Raw genomic sequence first — 12,980 nt, 5'->3', positions numbered from 1 at the left:
AAAATGTGTTAATGTTTGCCAGTATATATATTTCAGTATATGTTTTTGTGGCACATTAGGTTGCCCATTGGTAGTGAAGATTGCCAATATTATAATTTCTTGCAACGCATCTAAACCATTTCTACCAGTGGAAGCAGAGACTTTGCTGTTGGAGAAGAGTTAAAAATTTGCTAATTACCATATCTATATGATTTCTTTTGACTAAATTACAACATGTTGGTTAACTCACCAGTATATTGTTTATAGAGAAACATAATTGTTTCTGAATTTTTTGTCGCCATCTTCATTTTCCGACTTATTTGTGTCATACTGACATGAACTCACCATGGACTCACAACCCAATGTGGCCATCCATCCAATGGAGATATTTTCATGTTTATTTTGGCACCTTTTTTGATCAATTAAAAAGCTTGAAAACAAAATGTTGAAAAGGCCTCCAAAACAAACCACAAGCAACTTTCTTTGCTTTGTGATTGCTAGCTTACCACAAAGCAGAGGCTCCAACCCAGTTTTATGCTGTTATAGTCAGCATATCTGATCACACAAACAGACCTCACAAGATGCTTCACCTCTGAGATTATTCACAAGAGAGTAAACGATTTAGTTTGTTGAAAGGTGTATTTTTGTTTGTGATGCACTGATACTTGTGGCAGCTATTTATGAAGATGAATGATATCTTACTCAGTTACTTTAAACTCTATGGTGTAATCCTTTATTAGAAACAAAAAGGCATGTTAATCACCTCTAACCTCCTGAAGCTCGGCTAAGCAATGTAGGGAAACTTTCCTGCTTTGTAGTGAGTAACTAAAACCTAAAACCATGACATAGAAACTCTCCACAGGGAGAGAGATATTGTGGTAAGGGATGAAGAAACAAAATTAACTTAGGTGAAACATGTTCTCAAAGACTGCGCAAGAGTGAGTACTTGGTTTGATTTTTGAAGTTGTATCAGAACCACATAGGGTAGTGAACCAGGACATGCCCAAGTGTCTTCATTATAGGTTTCTTGGGCCGCCCATGGTCAAACTGGGAAGTATCTTCAGTCACTTCCCAAACTGGTAGGCAAGATTTTACAAACACTGATACTTTTGCTTTTTCCCAAAAAATCGATGCAATACAAGATTGCCCCTTCCGGGAGCTCTCACAGGTCAGATAACAACAATTGCAATTCTGGCAGAAAACTCCAGTAAATTAGTATTCTAAGGAAATGTATGCTTGCTATGTTTACCAACTCACTTTGGTAAGAAAGCATCTTCAAAAAAAAAAAAACATTTAAATGTAAAATGCAAGGGAGAATCAGTTTTGTTGCTCTTCGTATTTCACTGCATTGAATGTTTTCCAATTTACTGTTACCTGAACACAGAGCACAGCTCTAAATTACAGGGCAAAATTATATTTGCCAAACGCAGGCTTTAAAAAGTGAGCAGGATAGTCGATCACCTTTACTTAAAGACCAAAATATCCTTGCCACCGTTGCATCCAATAGCACTCCTATTCAAAAAGATACACAATACATTTTTCAGTTGAAAACACTGTGTAATTATCACAGATAAACTTAACACTGTACCATTCTTTACAGCTATGCTGAGTGCACACACACGCACACACACACACAAACACATACACTTACTGAGCATTTTATTAGGAAAACTATGGATTTAATAAAGTGCCTGACGTGGTTTTCTGCTATTGTAGCCCATCCGCCTCAAGGTTCAACATTTTGTGTATTCAGAGATGCTATTCTGCTCATTACAATTGTACAGAGTGGTTGTCTGAGTTACCGTAGTCTTTCTGTCATCTCGAAGCAGTCTGGCCATTCTCCGTTGACCTCTCTCATCAACAAGGCGTTTCCGTCCGCAGAACTTCCACTCACTGGATGTTTTTTTTTGTTTTTGGCACCATTCTGAGTAAACTCTAGAGACTGTTGTGCGTGAAAATCCCAGGAGATCAGCAGTTACAGAAATACTCAAACCAGCCCGTCTGGCACCAACAATCATGCAATGGTCGAAATCACTGAGATCACATTTTTTACCCATTCTGATGGTTCATGTGAACATTAACTGAAGTTCCTGACCCGTATCTTAATGATTTTATGCACTGCACTGCTGCCACATGATTGGCTGATTAGATAATCGCATAAATGAGTAGGTGTGCAGGTGTTCTTAATAAAGTGCTCACTGAGTTTATACAGTATATATGCCTATATAAAAATTCACAGAAGTTGAATATTTGTTCTGAGACATGAGTAACAATATGCATTTTCATGTTCTCAAAGCTAATATGCTACCTGTTTCTGTGTGTGATATGACATTACATTTCAATTATTTATTCATTTAGCAGATTCTTTTTTCCAAAGAATCTTACATATGAGGAAAAACACAAGCAATTTATTATAATGGAGCAAACAATATTACCAGTTCTGCAATGCTGAATTTCTATAGTAAATTAGATGACCATGGCAATTTCCTCTATACTATTCTGGTGAATTGTTTAGTGCCCTGTAAACAAGTTACATATGAGAAAACTGACCCTCTTATGCCAAATACTACCGCAGTCAAAGGTGGCACACAATCTCTAGCCTCAGTCGCTAGTGCGTCTCTTAAGGCCAGGAGAGTGAGGATTACACACTGCACAGCTATCGCGTACCAGCTGGCTACTGTTACAACACACAACCAATAAGCAGTCCTGCAAGACAACCAATCAGCATTCACGGCTACAGCTCAGCAGCCAATCAGCAATGAAGACCACTAAAATGACAAGCTTTTCCCTCCACTTTTAATGCAGAGAAAGTAAGTCACACTCTCAGAGTTCTGGGGGCCTTTCTCAAAAGACAAACTGTGACAAAACGCAAAAGACATGGTTATGAATATCACTAACTCTGTTGTAATCCATGTAAAAGGGGACAGTAACATTCAGAGGGTTTAAGAAGGAGATATTCTAAATCAGTCTGAGAATAAGATTATATTGTCAAGAGGTTCACACCTTGTTTTCCTCTACAAATTTATTGGTTTATATCAAACCACCTGAACTTATGTAATTACAATGTAATAACATTGTAATGCAAGTATTTGTAATTTGGCAGTTTAAAATTGTTCGTTATAGCAATGGTTACCTTTGTGAGAGAAAGAGTTAGTTTTAACAGTACTTTGAAAAGAGTATAGAACAAGAAAACCAGCCCTGTATCCAATAGTACTGTAATACGGGATCACTCACTCAGAATAGGCTTCAAAGGTACATTAATAGACATTAATTATCCTGGAATAGGATACACCTCACTTGGCTCTTAATAGAGGACGACCCGGGGCTCTTGGCCAAGGATTTTCTCTTTGTAAATGTAAAGAAGAAGAGATAGGAGTTGTATACAAATGACTTTGTAAAGCTGACATGCTGGTTCATGTCCCTCAAAAGAAAAAAAAATCTGACATCTTTCTTGTCTCCTCTCACACAGAGTTAGTCCTTATCCGAAGAGCCTTCCTCTGTGTGCCATTACGAATTATATTATTGCTTTGTTGGCAGGTAATTCAATTAAACCGATGGCATCTTTGCAGTTAAGCATTTCCATTATTTCAGTGCTCTGACTGGTAATGAGTTGGTCCAAATATTCAGCTGAAATGGAGTTCTGACACAAAAGAGATAAGACCCGCAATCCAGAGTTACACACTTGGTATTGTTCTGTGGCTATGAGGAGATGACTATGCATACAAATAGAAAAAGGTCCACTTAACTGCTTTCCTAAATTGCACTATTTTAACAATACCTGTTCATTTCTAACACTGCTGGGAGAGATTTGGGGACAACAGAAAGTTTCCCTGGTGTGCAAGTCACTTAGTGAGGCATGTTAGATGTAGAAACAGTAAGGGTGCTTTCAGCATGATGCGAGATTCTTAAGAAAGAGATGATTCATTTATAAAGAAAACAGAGTTGCACTGGGCTGCACATTATGCAACATTCAACCAAGTAGGTAGCCATATTGTTTTGGTTGCATTTCATGATTGTTACCATTGCATACAATGCTGGAACTGAGTCCACCTACAGTATAACAAGTGATATGTAGTTTTTAAACATTTATTGCTACCTGATCTGACTCATAACATTTTTTATTAAAAATATTTTCATTTATGTGACCCATTATACATGGAAAAAAAACCTAACCATAAAAAAGTGCATGTAGTGACATCTCATTTAACAGGTTTTAAGTAAAAAATATTATTTAACATCACTGAATCAACCTGAACACCAACAAACCTAATTCTAAGAGTAAGATCAGGTAGAAATAGCTCCAAAGGTTACAATTGCAGGTTACCACTTTTCAGTTTGAGTCAGTCATTAAACTGAATTTGAATAAAACCACTTAAGTAGATTTAGGTTATTAGACAAAACACTTTGTTGTGCAGTAAGCCATTGAGGTGCACTGCAAAAAAATTTTTTTTGTTTTTGTTTTTGTTTTTTTGTTGTTGTCTTCAGGTAACCTAAAAATATATTTTATATGGAAACATCAAAAGTAATTGTTTTTATTCAAGTCAGAAATGTTATTTAATCTGACTAAATGAACCTGACATATTAAGTCATTTGTATGTATTAAATCAAGTATAAATAGGTCCTTGAGGTAACAATTGCAGGATACCACTTTTTTTCAGTGTGCTTTAAAAAAACTCACTAGGATTGGTGTTACCATACCTACTCAACCTGCCCTGAGCGGGATTCAAATCGGTGATCCCTGGCATGGGAGTTGGACATGCTAGTAAGGAGGCTATAAAAGCCATGGCCTCTAGCCTTGGTTGCTAGTGTGTCCCTTAAGGCCAGGAGAGTGAGGTTTACACACTGCACAGCTTTCATGAACCAGCTGGCTATACCATTACCCTTACCCCCCTAAACCACACTCCCATCCGGGTCACGGCACCAGTGTCACTAGTCCTACTCAACCCGCCCTGAGCGGGATTTATACCGGCAATCCCTTGCATGGGAGTTGAACGCGCTAGCAAGGAGGCTATAAAAGCAATGGCCTCTAGCCTCAGTCGCTAGTGCCTTTCTCAAGGCCAGGAGAGTGAGGTTTAAACACTGTACAGCTATCACATACCAGCTGGCTACCGTTACAATGGGAAATACATATAAATGAGCCATTTCCATTCTATATGTTTTAGTTATGTCTATTTTAGTAAAATGCGCATGTGAAACCATTGCAATTTTGCCTTAATTCGCTAGAAGTATTCCATTTGAAAGAGTCTGGGTGGTCGCTCCCTGATAGTTGGTGGTCTTTCTGTCTCTGATGGTAATGTTTTATCACATTTCATGTTATGAATGTAAATTTCCTTTCCAGTGAACATAAAACCTTTAAATGTGGGCTTGTTGGCCCCTGCAGATAATTCACCTGAATGGGCATTTGACAAGTCAAGCATTGAAAGTTTTTCCTCACCATTGAATGTCACTGATATGTAAATGGAGCATTAAACCTTTGCCCAATTATTAATGTCCCATAATTGTCATGGAAGAGCTACATGGAGCAATATAATTATGTTTTCCAGCTGGGCTTATAGTTTCCATGCACATTAAAAATTAAATAAAAAAATTCCTGCTTGTGTTTGAATTATATAAAACAAGCATTAAAAGATTGGCGGGTAGAGAGGCATGTCACTTTGCTTTCAGAATTTTGAAGGGGAAAACTATGGGCTCTGCTCTGATTGGATAAGCAGGAAATGAGTTGAAGAAAGAGGAATATCTGTAGAGACACCAAGATGATGAGTTTTGAGCTCTTTCTGATGATGGTGATGAAGTTCATGTAGTTTTGGAGTGCAGACACATTTCAGTTATGTCAATTAACAGCAAAGACCCAATTAATAAGTCTTCCATTAAATTCTTGCTGATCTGGCACTTCACTCTGAACAAATTATTTAACTCTATATATAACTTTCTCTTTTTGAAACTGGGTGTGTTTTCAGCTTAAAGAATCTGTGGCTCTTGCTTTCTGTTCAGAACACATCAAAAATGTTTGAATTACAGTCTAATTTCTGGGGTCATAGATCTGCCCTGATAGGGTCACAGATAGTAGTGAAATAGAAATCATGCTAAATGCTAATAATAAAATGCAACTAACCATATAACCATGCATAGTTAGGATAGTAAAATAAATAAGATTATTTGCCTTTAAAAGGGAGAAAATGCTTCCAGGATTGTTTCTGGCTGAAGTCAGTGGCCATGAGTTTACTCATACTTTGTATTTTCATGCACATAAATTCACAAATTAGGCAGATGTAAAACATGGACAGTTTGCATGACATCCTCACAACATAAACCATGAATAGAACTATTAGGTTCAATCAGGTTCACTTGCAGTGAGGATAAACATGGTTTGTGGCAACCACAATTTTTGTGCAGTGAATTATTGGAACCATCAGAATCCAAGAGATGTTTAGAAACCAAGATTGTTTATTTTCCTCTTCAGCCTATATCTCATGTTAATAATTTTGCATGTTGCTGGGCCTATACAGTTCATGGTAATATTAATAATGTAAAAATATTAATATATTTCAGTGGACATTTTTGTTTACCTTTGTAAACAATTTTGGTACTGTGCTAAGACTTGGGGCCCTATTTTAAGAGTGCTGGCACTAAGCGCAGCAGTATGCCTTAAGTCATAAGTGCAAAGTCAATGGACATGGCCATGAAGTTTTTGTATTTTTGTGCAAGCATGCACCAAATATAGGCGCAAATGGTTTTGGCGGAATCGCATGTGCAAGGAGCTAATCGGTTCAAGTGCAATTTAAGTGCAAGGTTATTCTCCAGCACCATCTGCATCCTATTATATAGTTACAAGTTTCAAGTTTTATTGTCATTCCAGCCAATATACAAGTATACAGTGGATCAAAAGTATTGTCCATTCCCTGTCAAGGATATAAACAAAGACAACACATTCATAAGAAGTTGGTAGTGTAAATGGACTGTATGTAGTGAATTAGAAGAATAGAAATATGGACTTACTTTATTTAATAACTGCATCTTTGTTGAATGGGACCAGTCCAGTCCATATACACATGGAAAATGTGGTTCAGTATATGGATGTAGGTTCCATTAAATAGAGAATGTAGGTATTATTAAGCATTTTCATCTACTGACATACAAATCATGGGTAGTATTAACATTGATTTTATCCACACGCAGTACCACTTCAACTTCTACCAGTCAATTTTGCCCATGTGCGCTTTACGCCGGCACAACATTTTGGATAAGACATAGCATATGGTCATAGAGCGTAGCACTGCACTTTGCGCACTTAAGAAAATAGGGCCCTTGATATCCATGTAATGGTAGCCAGCTGGTGCGTGATAGCTGTGCAGTGTGTAAACCTCACTCTCCTAGCCTTAAGAGATGCACTAGCGACCGAGACTAGAGGCCATGGCTTTCATAGCCTCCTTGCTAGCATGTTCGACTCCCATGCAGGGGATCGCCGATTCGAATCCAGCTCGGGGTGGGTCGAGTAGGACCAGACACTGGTGCCATGACGTGGATGGGAGTGAGGTTATGTGGGGTGAGTGTAACAGTAGCTAGCTGGTACGTGATAGCTGTGCAGTGTGTAAACCTCACTCTCCTGGCCTTAAGAGATGCACTAGCGACCGAGGTTAGAGGCCATGGCTTTTGTAGCCTGCTTGCTAGCATGTTCGGCTCCCATGCCGGGGATTGCCGGTTCGAATCCCGCTCGGGGTGGGTCGAGTAGGACCAGTGACACTGGTGCCATGACCCAGATGGGAGTGAGGTTTAGGGGGGTAAGTGTAATGGTAGCCAGCTGGTACGTGATAACTGTACAGTATGTAAACCTCACTCTCCTGGCCTTAAGAGACGCACTAGCGACGGAGGCTAAAGGCCATGGCTTTTATAGCCTCCTTGCTAGCGTGTCTGACTCCCATCGCCGGTTCAAGTTCCACTTGGGGCGGATCGAGTAGGACCGGTGACATCCGCACAGTAGCGCGGGGGCCTCCAACTCCCAGGGGGACCATTCGTGGCATCCACTATCCTATTCTCCCCAGTCGACATTCACAGAAGGAGCGCATCTAAACATGTTCAGCAGGAGACACTGAAATAAACACAGAGACAAAGCTCAACAGTGAAAGTCATCCATGTAGTGCATGTTCACAGAATAACAATTGGACGACTGGGAGGTGGGCACTGGGTCCTGAAGCAAAACCAATGCTCTGCCATATCGACCATGCTAATAAAGACAAATTAACCCACAGCTCTAATTCAAATAGGCACATTAAACACTCTCTCACCTTCCTATGAGAAAATTAATCAAACTGTGAAGAGAGCAATCATTCATTAACCTAAAAACCGTCTGTTTAATGAAGGACCTTGAGTTCGGGAAAGTGTCATCAACTGCACATCAGCTTATTATCACCTGGTCAACACCTTAACAAGCCTTATGATTATCTTAATATAACCAGACCACTAGGCCTCACACTTGATCATTTGTAAATCCACCTCATACATTTTTATGGCATGTCCCCATTCCTCTCTCTCTTTCTCTCTATCCTTCTCTCTCTTTTTCTAAGCTGCCTTAGTAATGGGCTACATCAATCCTGCACTCCTTTCTTGCCCTCAAATAGAAATGTAAATCTCTGTCTGCCTATTAATTTCTGTTAACCCAGGAGGTGTTGGGCTCATTAATCGTGACCAGGGGCAGGGCAGCTCCTCGATAGCAGGAGTAATGAAATGCACAGTGTGAGGGGAGATAGGGGTCCAGATAACTGAGTGCTACATATGTACAGATGACAGGGCGCTTCAACATAAAGGAGCACGGACAACAGCTGTAGCAGCAGGACACAGCCTTTAAAGTTTCAATCAACACAGAGAGCGAAGCAGAATAAAAATCAGCTGATAAATCTGCTGTAGGATAAGTCTGCTATCAGTTTGACTATCTAATATTAGCAGTAGTGTTATATTTATAATTAAAGTATACATTTGTTGAAATAAAAATACTTTTTTTTTTTTCATTTCAAGTCGACTTTCATCATACACAGAGATTATTGAATGGTCTTTAAAGGAATAGTTCACCTAATATTAGTGTACTCAGTAAGACCAATAATGTGTATAAAGAAAGTAAAATTCATTTCAATTTCATGAAGACTTTTACAGAATTTATCAGTATCAAACACTCGTAATGGAAAAATGTTGGCCTGTTTCTAGCTGTGTGATTACAAAGCAGCAGGGGGCTAGTAGATTAAAGGCCTGCAATGACTACATTCAGTATAATCGCACTTGTGAAATCCCATGATGAAAAGCATTATTTTAATGCAGTGGATATTAACAAACCTCTCAAGGCTCCGGGGCTCCATTTTTTTACTGAACGTTTGGTGGTCCTCCAAAAGCAAAACCAGCAAATTACCAACCAAACAGAACAATTTAGTGTCTAATTTAGAACAAGGCACACACCCAATTCACTTTCCAGAACATGTTCCTACACAATTACCAAAATGTAGAAGTGATGACTGCTAAAGTAGCTTAAATTTCCTATCAAATTTTGAGAGCCCCTCTCTCTCTCTGTCTCAAATCATGCTGGTAGGGAGATTCTGAATTGAGTTTTGTTCTTTCCAGTGCCAGCAATCCGATCCATAGATTATGCCCACACCACGCAAGAGCCATTCTGTCTTAACAAAGACAGAGACCCACAGCTCGTCTTGACTAACACTGTCCTACAGGACGGAGCATGCCACATGGTAATCAACACGCTTATACAGTGTGTTCGATCAGCATGGATCCAGCTGGATATGAATTATAATCTGGAAACCCGGCAGAGTTTGGCATAGATTTTCAAAGTCTCTGTCTAACAAGTTTCAGCTATCAGTTGCTTTGAACGAGAATTAGTAATAAAGGTTATGTGCACCATTCTTTGAAAATCCTTTCTCCTTACAGCTTAATAAGCAAAAAAAAAAAATGTAACCATTCATAGGTTGATTCACCCGAAAACGTCTTGGTTACTGATGTAACCTTGTTCCCTGATGGAGGGAACGATACGTTGTGTCGATGTAGTGACACTAGGGGCACTAGGGGTTCGATCTTGAGAGCCCCAATCACCTTTGCTTAAAATAGAAAAGGCCAATGAGAATTGGCAAGTGGAATTTGCATGCCACTCTCCGCCCCGGACATACGGGTATAAAAGGAGATGGCGTGCACCACACATTCAGATTTATACTGAGGAGCCAATAGAGAGTCCCGGCCATGTCAGCGGCCGGTTCAGCGCCATGGCAGGAGGGACACAACGTCTCGTTCCCTCCATCAGGGAACAGAGGTTACATCAGTAACCAAGACGTTCCCTGTCTGTCACTCACTCGACATTGTGTCGATGTAGTGACACTAGGGGTTCCTATAGGAAACGGCGCTGAACCGTGTCAAGAGGTACGGAAGAGTGGACACGGGCAAGCTGCTGCGTCCCGTTAAGGGGGGAGGAGGCACTTACCCAAGGACGCTACCAGCGGAGCCTTTCCTGATTTGCTGTTAAGCAATTTCCCGTCGAGCACTTTCTAGAATAGCACTGGGAAGTGCTCTTCCCTCTCCAGGAGGGAGGGTACTACGGAGACCACATCCTACCGGAGGGAGGTTTACATGTGGAGAATACCTCACATGGACTTACCAATGGGGAAGTTCACATATGGAATGATACAACCGGAGGACCCTATCTACAGAGAGGGTACGCAGCAACAGTGGCCAAGGCAGAGAAAGCTCTAGCGAGGGGAAACACAGGGTTCACCTACGGGGAAACCAAACAGTGGAAACTCATCATATGGGATTACCAAGGGGAATCACCACGTATGGAGCACTGAGCCCGAGCACACAGGCTCACCTGAAAAGGGGCATACCACGAGTACTGGGCCTGGTGCCGTAACTCCTCCACCAAGTTCAGCACAGAACATTGCTTAAGAATTAAAGAGGCATCCGGGGTTCACCGGATACGGGGAACTGTTTTGGACAAAAGGTGCACATTATCACCTTTGAAAAAGAGGAAAGGCGCAATGCAAGCGGTACACCCAACTGGCCGCCCGGCCTACCTGCTGTTACCACGTAACACTCAGGTCGAAACCGGCTCTATGCAAAGGTTGTAAAACCTTGTGAAGGTATTGGGTGTAGCCCATCTCGCAGCTCTGCATATATCTGCTAGAGAGGCCACACTTGTCAGTGCCCAGGAGGACGCAACACCTCTAGTGGAGTACGCCCGGACTCCCAAGGGGCACGGCAAGTCCTGCAAATGGTATGCGAGAAAAATAGCATTCACAATCCAATGGGCCAGCCTCTGCTTGGAGACAGCTTTCCCCTTCTGCTGCCCTCCAAAACAAACAAAGAGCTGCTCCGAGCACCTAAAGCTCTGCGTGCGGTCCAGATAGATGTGCAGGGCGCGAACTGGACACAGCAATGACAAGGCCGGGTATTCCTCCTCTGAAGGGAGTGCTTGCAGGTTCACCACCTGGTCCCGAAAGGGAGTGGTGGGAACTTTGGGCACGTAACCGGGGTCTCAAGATCATGTGAGAGTGTGCCGGCCCAAACTCCAGGCATTTGCTGGTGACAGAGAGCGCCTGCAGGTCCTCCACCCTCTTGATGGAAGTGAGTGCCACCAGGAGGGCCATCTTCAGAGACAAAGTGCTGAGCTCGGCCTGCTCCAGAGGCTCAAAGGGGGCTCTCTGTAGGGCAGATAGGACCACAGATAGATCCCAAGAGGGAATCAGGTGCGGTCTAGGAGGATTCAACCTCCTCGCACACTTCAGGAACCTTGTGATCAGGTCGCACTGTCATGAGGGTCTCCCGTCCTGTGTATTGTGGTATGTGCTATGGCAGCCATGTACACTTTCAGGGTAGAGGGAGTAAGGCTTTGTTCAAGGCATGCAGATCCAAGATTGGGCATGATCCTCCCCCTCTCTTGGGCACGATAAAATAAGGGCTGTAAAAGCCCTTACGCAACTCGGCTACAGGGACAGGCTCTATTGCTTCCTTCGCCAGAAGGATGGAAACATCCGCCCGGAGGAGGGAGGCACCCTCGCCCCGCACCATAGTGGAGAGGATGCCACTGAACCTGGGCAGGCGTCTAGCGAACTGGATCACATAGCCGAGACGAATCATCCTGATGAGCCACCGCAAGGGGCTGGAGAGCGCTAACCAGGCCTCCAGCCTCTGCGACAGCGGCACCAAGGGGACAACTGGACTTACCGTGCCTGGGCAGGGTGGTTCGCGGCAAGAAGACAGCCCAGGGGGGACGTGCTTCTCCGCAAGCCCGCAACGGTGGCCGGTGACTGGGGGGGCGAGCGACCCCAGAGACCAGCACATTTACCTCTCTCGACAAAGAACGACGGAACGGGAGGTACTCGCATTCGCCTGATTGATCGGAAAGACTTCCAGCACCTGGCCGTTGCGAGTGCGCTGGCCCAGGGAATGAGGAAACTGCACTTTTATTACCATGTGGGTGCCGAGGCCCAGAGGGCACTCGGTGATTGAATACTCACCACACGCTGCCCCAAGGGCGATGGTGGGGCTGGAGAGATCACCCAGGCCAGACCGGTCAGAAGTAGTTGCCTCATCCCTGGGCTGCCCATATCAGGACCACCTCAAAGCCCGTCTGGGGTTCTTGGGGGCCGGCTGATGGACAGGTGGAGGATCTCTTTCTCTGAGGCCGGTGTACGGGCTCCGATGGTACAGGAGCTGGGGCCGGCACCGCAGGGGAACGGCTCTGGCAAGAAGCACACCATCTCCTTTTATACCCGTATGTCCGGGGCGGAGAGTGGCATACAAATTCCACTCGCCAGTTCTCATTGGCCTTTTCTAGTTTAAGCAAAGTTTATTGGGGCTCTCAAGATCGAACCCCTAGTGCCCCTAGTGTCACTACATCGACACAACGTCGAGTGTAAAATTAACATCAACTAAGTTGTGAAATTCTAAATAATACCAAACTATAGAAGTCCGATTTTTTTATCAAATTGAGACATAACAGACATTACATCAGAAATTAG

Source organism: Myxocyprinus asiaticus, chromosome 3 (genome assembly GCF_019703515.2).
Source record: "Myxocyprinus asiaticus isolate MX2 ecotype Aquarium Trade chromosome 3, UBuf_Myxa_2, whole genome shotgun sequence".
NCBI classification, from domain to species: domain Eukaryota; kingdom Metazoa; phylum Chordata; class Actinopteri; order Cypriniformes; family Catostomidae; genus Myxocyprinus; species Myxocyprinus asiaticus.
The sequence above is the reverse complement of the archived record's forward strand: the minus strand, read 5'-3'. Positions refer to the sequence as shown.